The 5,585-nt window shown below is 40.3% G+C and overlaps 1 pseudogene across 1 annotated transcript; it reads left to right on the top strand.

The window, feature by feature from the left end:
- Positions 1–4,576: 4,576 nt before the first annotated feature.
- LOC116549687 lies at positions 4,577–5,105 on the top strand (annotated as a pseudogene). The gene has a single exon (XR_004268003.1). The product of XR_004268003.1 is annotated as a 40S ribosomal protein S24 pseudogene (transcript).
- The last annotated feature ends 480 nt before the right edge of the window (positions 5,106–5,585 follow it).

Genomic DNA, 5,585 nt, shown 5'->3' with positions numbered 1-5,585 from the left:
ACAGGAGAAAATTCTCATGGGAGAATTATACTATTTCTAAGTGAAAAAAAAAAATAGAATACAAGCTATTTAAATAGTATAATTTCCACTGAGCAAGAAAAATGTACAGTTATTTGAAAGGAAATACATCTAAATGTTAATAGTGAGGCTCGGAATCATTATTATTCCTCTTGTTGCATTATCCTGTATTTATGAACTGTTTACAGTAAATGAGAGCTACTTTTTATTTTTTGAGACAGTCTTGCTCTTTCGCCAGGCTGGAGTGCAGAGGCACGATCTTGGCTTACTGCAACCTCTGTCTCCCGGATTCAAGCGATTCCCCTGCCTCAGCCTCCTGAGTAGCTGGGACTACATACAGGTGCGTGCCACCATGCCCGGCTAATTTTTTGTATTTTAGTAGAGATGGGGTTTCACCATGGCCAGGATGATCTTGATCTCCTGACCTCATGATCCCCCCACTTTGGCCTCCCAAAGTGCTGGGATGAGGCACGAGCCACCGTGCCCAGCCAAGAGTTACTCTTATAACTTGATAAGTTCCTAAAAATTAGCTCCCCATTCTTGTTCTGTTACCCAGGTTGGAGTATCATGGCAAGATCACAGCTTACTCTAGCCCTGACTTCCTGGGTTCAGGTGATCATCTCTCCTCAGCCTCCCAAATAGCTGGGACTACAGGCACACACTATCAAACCTGCCTAATTTAAAAAATATTGTAGAGATGGGATCTCACTGTGTTGTCCAGGCTGGTCTTGAACTCCTGGCCTCAAGCAATCCTCTGGCCTCACCCTCCCAAAGGGCAGGGATTACAGGCATGAGCCATTGTGCCTGGCCTCCCAGCTGTTGTTGAAATATGCTGGAAAAATAACATTTTATACATTAAAAATAAGATATAAAAGAGGCTTTTCTAAGCTTCCCAAAACTTCTATCTTCTGCCATAACTTATTTTTCTTTATTCCCTTCTTGGTGGTCTCAGTTAATGTCATAATTTCAACTACTGATGTTACGACATAAACACCTTGGTCCTAGGTATCCACCCTTTGCCTTGTCCTTCAGTTCTAGTCCTGCAATACCAACCACTTGCCGAGTAGCTCTACATGGATATCTTGTAAGTACATTCAATATTAACCCCAAATCAAATCATGAATTGTCCTCCAACGCCCGCTTACGATCCTACTGACTCTGTTCCTGTTAACGACACCACTTTCTGAGTCATTAGGATATAATCACACTATCACACTGTTATCTTAACCCTCCCTTATCTTTCACATATAAACAATTGTCACCACATTTCACCTCAACAATGTTGCTTGAATTTAATTGCTCCTCTCCATTCCCACTGATAGTATCCTAATTATATCTCTCACTTGGACAATGGCATTGTACTTACCAAACACCTCACATTTATTAACCTTAATCTGCACAATAGTCAAATGATGTAGGTACTCTTCTTATCATCTCTATTTTAGGTCACTTGCCCAAGGTCATAGAGTTTACAAGCAGAGCCAGGATTTGACCCCAGGCAGTCTAATGTCAGAGACTGTATCCATAATTTCCTGCCACATAGCCTCTAGATCAGTTATGGCAACAACAGCTATTCTAATTTTCCCTACAATTCTATGAAAGTAGCATTATCCGTATTTTAGAGATTTCGAAACCAAGGCTCAAGCAGGTTAAGAACAGAAAAACACCTGATGAGTTAAGTCGGCCTACGCACCCACCTGCCTTCATCAGATTAATTCTCTAAGTGCACCCGTCTGATTATTCCTTAAATAAGAAAAAGAGAAAAAATTGTGTCCTTATTGTCTTAAGGAAAAAAGTCCAAACTGTTATTTGGGCTTTCAGGGGCTCCCCATGCCTGCTCACTTTCTAGCTTCATCTGCAACTTGTCACTCAAGCTGGGTAGATCACCTTGCCTGAACTCATACATGCTTAAACTTCTATTTTCATTTCTTACCACCCATCCCAGTCACTGTGTATATATTCTGTGTATATGTTGAAAAAGTACATTTGGAATTTTCACTAAACAGCAACCATAGATTAGGTATATTCTGAAGACTTCTTTGCCATTACATAGACCATGGAAAGAGAAAAGTCATTTAGTTTTTCCAAAGTGGGAAAACAGGCTTGGCAGAGCTATCTTCCTGCTTTCTCTCATGCAGTGGTGCCCCATGGTAATGCTGTCAGTTCAACAATGTATATATAAATAATAAAATGTAAAAAAAAAATTAGAGGATGGTGATGAGTAGAGCAGAAGCAAAAGGCAGGTTAAGTGTCCTTTAGCTATTAACCCTGAGAATGATGTCTTGGATAGTCCCAGCCTGGAGACCGCTTTTGTCCAGATGGCTTTTTTGTATTGGTCTTCTGCTGTAGTAGGCTAGAGCTTGTTTTAATCTTTTCCTCTTTCTCCCCTAGCTCCTCCACTTCCTCCTCCCTCTTACACCTCTTCTCCTTCTTCTCAGATCTTTTCATCTAAGAAAGTCTTACTAGGAGTTTCAATGTGAACAAGAGATTAAAAACAGAGCTGCTTTGCTAGAGGTGGGGTGGAGAGCCCAAAGCCTTCTTCATCTGCCCCTCGTCACATGCCCCCTCCTTGCACCTGAAGACTTTTCTGCATAAACCAGTTTCCAAGAGCTGTGTGGGCAGAGTGTGCATGTGCAGGCATGCATGCCTGTTTGGAGATGGTATGGAGAAAAAGGTGATTGTATTGTTCATAAAAATGTAACTTGCTCCAATATACCCCCACTTTCTTTCTAAATTACCTGCTTTTATATTCTGGATTCCCTAGAACTTACATTGAAATGTCATACAACTACTATTTGTTTAGGGCTTGCTGAGCTGCTTTCATGCCGTGAGGATTGAGAAATATATGAAGCAGTCCCTGCCCAAGAAAGTGTATAATTTAATTATGAAGCGAAGGCTTCGTGAGAAGTCTTCATGAGAAGTCACCTTCCTGAGAGTTACTCAGTTTCTCCAACATTCTAGATTTTCAGTTCTTATCTTTTGCTTGAACTTTGGCTCTAATACTTTAACTGCCTGTTTGCCTCCTAGACAATCTCTGCTTGATTGTCCTACCCCTCACCTCAATTCGACATCTCTAAACCTGAAGCTATGTCCTTTGTCAGGAAACCAAGATGTTTGTAACATCCACATCAGAGTTGTCTGCTAAACAAGTAAAAACACGGAGGAACAATAATAAACAGTGGAGATCATCAAAGTGACCAAAGTAACAAAAATAATTGGGGCTTTCTAAGAGCTACTATTAATGATTTGAAGCCTGTAACGTTTGAGAGGGAGTGAACATACACCTGCTATTACCTCGATAACCTCAGTTCCTTGCCTCTCATCCTGTCAGTATCTCTATGTTAATATGATTAAGACAGGGTTTTTAATATATAAACAGCTCTTAAATTACAAGTCAATAACTACATTTACAATGCAGCCAAATAAGCAGAAATCCGTTCTAAAAATGGAGAAAAAACTGACCATGATGGACACTCTAAAAGAAGGTACTATATGTAAAAAACAGTATTTATTATAATTTCCGGGTAGTGACTAGTATTTTACGGAACCCATAGATCAGGCATGTTCAGGGTGATATGGCCATAGACATGACTGGTATTTTCAAGAGTAATTTTGAACCCATCTTACATCCATATTGTAAAAACAAACCCTTGCAAAAAACTTGTGACTTTATTGTGTTTGATTTTGCTGAAGAGCAAAAGCCCCCAAGGGTTGCAGAGTAGCAGACTGTTGTTGCTCAATGTTAAGAAGAACTCCTAAGAAGAGGGCTAGTCAGACTGGTAGTCTAGGAGAGCAATGTGTTTCCTTTTCTAATTCAGACACGAGCTGGGATGAAGCACTGCATTCAGAGGGATGTTGAACTGAAAGTCCTTCAAAGACCTTCCAACTAAACACTTTATAAGCATATGAATATAAGTTCACCGGGAGATTAGGGAGGCGAGAAACTAAAATTAGAAGGACTTTTAGCAGAGGGGTCTTCCTAATGGAGGAGGTCATTAGGGCTTGCTTTGAAGGGCTGCTAGGTTTTTGAGAAGGGGTGAGTAAAAGGCATCATTTTGGGTGGGAAAAACATTATGTCAAAGGTGTGGATGAGGCTGGGCAGGTGCAAGAGAAGGAAGAGGGCAGCTGATGCTGATGCGGGAAAACAATATGATAGAAAGAGCCCCTGGAAAGAGAGCAGTTGATCTGTGTTTGAGGCAGTGATGAGCTTAGCAAAAACCTGACAGCTTTTCATATGTCATCTGATAAATCTGACAGTTGCCTAAGGACATGTGAACTTGGGAGCAGCTCTGAAGTGCAAGGACCTGAAAGAGCTGTGTGCTGTGTTATAGCTTCTTCTCCGGGCTGAGGAACTAGGTCTTGCCTAAGTACAAGGGGATGGCTGCCAATCAGAACTTCCAATTTATCCATGGCAGAGTAACCTTTTAGGTGTCTCTCTGTCTTGTCTATATTGAGATGAAAGGGCCACAAGAAAATCTGTAAACATTTTATTAAAGCCATAACATGACATTTTAAGAACTTTCATTTCACCATGGAGGTGAAAAAAGACTTTCAAAAATATCATAAATATCCTTTACGCTTTTTCTCCCCGGCTGTGTAAGGATAGGCCGCCATCATGAACGACACAGTAACTATCCGCACTAGAAAGTTCATGACCAACCGACTGCTTCAGAGGAAACAAATGGTCATTGATGTCCTTCACCCCGCGAAGGCAACAGTGCCTAAGACAGAAATTCAGGAAAAACTAGCCAAAATGTATAAGACCACACCGGATGTCATCTTTGTATTTGGATTCAGAACTCATTTTGGTGGTGGCAAGACAACTGGCTTTGGCATGATTTATGATTCCCTGGATTATGCAAAGAAAAATGAACCCAAACATAGACTTGCAAGACATGGCCTGTATGAGAAGAAAAAGACCTCAAGAAAGCAACGAAAGGAACGCAAGAACAGAATGAAGAAAGTCAGGGGGACTGCAAAGGCCAATGTTGGCGCTGGCAAAAAGCCGAAGGAGTAAAGGTGCTGCAATGATGTTATCTATGGCCGTTGTGGATTTTTCACGAGAAGCTTAATAAACTAAAAACTTTCAAAATAAATAAATAAATAAATAAATATCCTTTACTACTGAACAAATAAACACAGATCATTTATTAAAGGAACGGAAACACTGAAAGCAAGCCAGATATGGAATTGTTTACCCTAAAAACACTTCGGATAAGTATCCATTTTGTAACTCTACCATTATAACTGTAATTATAATATAAATTATATATACAAATTATAATACACAACCATTACAGGATGGTTTGCAGCAGCATGCAGCTGGGAGTGACAGTATATCCTCTGGACTGCAAATGACCTGTCTCTGATGTTACTGTCCCCACTTGAGCCCTAGGGATAGAGCTGTGTATATTATGGCAAGTGGCCAAGGAAGTATCATGATGGTTCTGACAGCAACCCCAAAACGGTGATAGTTCTAGGTAGTTTGTATATTTCTATGTTTTGGCATTATTGAGTTTCAACTGTATAAATCCGTATTTTCATTGTATTCCTTAAGTCTATAAAAT

Source organism: Sapajus apella, unplaced genomic scaffold, assembly GCF_009761245.1.
Source record: "Sapajus apella isolate SASKATOON/1434 unplaced genomic scaffold, GSC_monkey_1.0 scaffold6, whole genome shotgun sequence".
NCBI lineage: Eukaryota > Metazoa > Chordata > Mammalia > Primates > Cebidae > Sapajus > Sapajus apella.
The sequence above is the reverse complement of the archived record's forward strand: the minus strand, read 5'-3'. Positions and strand labels throughout refer to the sequence as shown.